At 46.0% G+C, this 2,500-nt stretch overlaps 1 protein-coding gene across 1 annotated transcript in view; it reads left to right on the top strand.

The window, feature by feature from the left end:
- LOC137631858 (uncharacterized) overlaps positions 1-2,500 on the top strand; it is an 80,201-nt gene that overhangs the window by 57,234 nt on the left and 20,467 nt on the right. The window lies entirely within an intron of this gene.

Here is a 2,500-nt window from a genome sequence, read left to right as displayed (position 1 = left end):
ACAAACACAAGGTCCATACTCATCCTCGCACAAGCATATGCTCCGCACCCAACCCTGAACAAGCACATGCTCCGTAACTAACCATCAACAAGCATATGATCAATACCCAAAACCTGAACAAACACATGGTCCATACCCATCCTCGAACAAGCATATGCACCGCACCCAATCCTGAACAAGCACCTGCTCAGTAACCAACCCTAAACAAGCATATGCTCCATTCCCAAAACCTGAATAAATACATGGCCCACACCCATCCTCAAACAAGCATATGCTCCACACCCAACCTTGAACAAGCACATGCTCCGTATCCAACCTTGAACAAGCATATGCTCCACACCCAATCCTGAACAAGCACCTGCTCCGTAACCAACCCTGAACAAGCATATGCTCCATACCTAAATCTGAACAAACACATGGTCCATACCCATCCTCGAACAAGCATATGCTCCACACCCAACTGTGGAAAAGCACATGCTACGAAATCAACCCTAAATAAGCATATGCTCCATACCCAAAACCTGAACAAACACAAGGGCTACACCTATCCTCAAACAAGCATATGGTCCGCACCCAACCCTGAACAAGCATATGTTCCATAACCAACCCTGAACAAGCATATGTTCCATACCCAAAAAATAAAGAAACACATGGTCAACACCCATTCTCGAACAAGCATATGCTCCGCACGCAACCCTGAACAAGAACATGCTCCGTAACCAACCCTGAACAAGCATATGTTCCATACCCAAAACATGACTAACACATGGTCCATACCCATCCTCGAACAAGCATATGCTCTGCACCCAACCCTGAACAAGCACATGCTCCATACCCAAATCATGAACCAACACATGGTCCATACCCATCCTGGAACAAGCATATGCTCCAAGCCCAACCCTGAACAAGCCCCTGCTCCATAACCAACCCTGAAAAAGCATATGCTCCATACCCAAATCTGAACAAACACATGGTCCATATCTGTCCTTGAACAAGAATATGTTCCGTACCCAGACCTGAACCAGCACATGCTCCGTAACTAACAGTGAACAATCATACGCTCCATACCCAAAACCTGAACAAACACAAGGTCCATACCTATCCTCAAACAAGCATATGCTCCGCACCGAACCCTGAACAAGCATATGCTCCGTAACCAACCCTGAATAAGCATGTGCTCCATACACAAAACCTGAACAAACACATGGTCCATACACATCCTCGAACAAAAATATGCTCCGCACCCAACCCTGAACAAGCAGATGCTATGTAACCAACCCAGAAGAAGCATATGCTCCATATCCAAAACCTGAACAAACACATGGTCCATACTCATCCTCGAACAAGTATATGCTCCACACCCAACCCTGAACAAGCAGATGGTATGTAACCAACCCAGAAGCATATGCTCCATACCCAAAACATGAACAAACACATGGTCCACGCCCATCCTCGAACAAGCATATGCTCCACACACAACCCTGAGCAAGCACATGCTCCGTAACCAACCTTGAACAAGCATATGCTCCATATCCAAATCATGAACCAACACATGGTCCATACCCATCCTCGAACAAGCATATGTTCCGCACCCAGACCTGAACCAGCACATGCTCCGTAACCAACCCTGAACAATCATACGCTCTATACCCAAAACCTGAACAAACACATGGTCCATACCCATCCTCAAACAAGCATATGCTCCACACCCAACCCTGAAAAAGCAAATGCTCCTTAACCAACCCTAAACGAGCATATACTCCATACCCAAAACCTGAACAAACACAAGGTCCATACCTATCCTCAAACAAACATATGCTCCGCACCCAACCCTGAACAAGTATATGCTCCGTAAGCATTCCTGGACAAGCATATGTTCCATACCCAAAACATGAACAAACACATGGTCTATACCCATCCTCGAACAAGCATATGCTCCGCACCCAGCCCTGAACAAGCACATGCTCCGTAACTAACCCTGAACAAGCATATGCTCAATATCTGAAACCTGAACAAACACAAGGTCCATACTCATCCTCGCACAAGCATATGCTCTGCACCTAATCTTGAACAAGCACATGTTCCATAATCAACCTTGAACCAGCATATGCTCCATATCCAAAACCTAAACAAACATAAGGTCCATAACCCTCTTTGAACAAGCATATGCTCTGTACCCAACCCTGAACAAGCACATGCTTTGAACTCAACGTCGAACAAGCTCATGCTCCATACTCAACCCTTAACACACACATGCTCCGTACCCAATCTTGAACAAGCACATGCTCTGTACCAACCCCGAACAAGCACATGCTCCGTACCAACCCTGAACAAGCACATGCTCTGTACCCAACGTCGAACAAGCATATACTCCGTACCCAACTCTGAACAAGCACATGCTATCTACCCAATCTTGAACAAGCATATGCTCTTTACCCAACCTCAAACTAGCTCATGCTAAATACCAACCCTGAAGAAGCACATGCTCTGTAGCCAACCT

Source organism: Palaemon carinicauda, chromosome 40 (assembly GCF_036898095.1).
Source record: "Palaemon carinicauda isolate YSFRI2023 chromosome 40, ASM3689809v2, whole genome shotgun sequence".
Taxonomy (NCBI): domain Eukaryota; kingdom Metazoa; phylum Arthropoda; class Malacostraca; order Decapoda; family Palaemonidae; genus Palaemon; species Palaemon carinicauda.
Note: the sequence above shows the minus strand (reverse complement) of the source record. Positions and strands in the feature narration are given on the sequence as shown.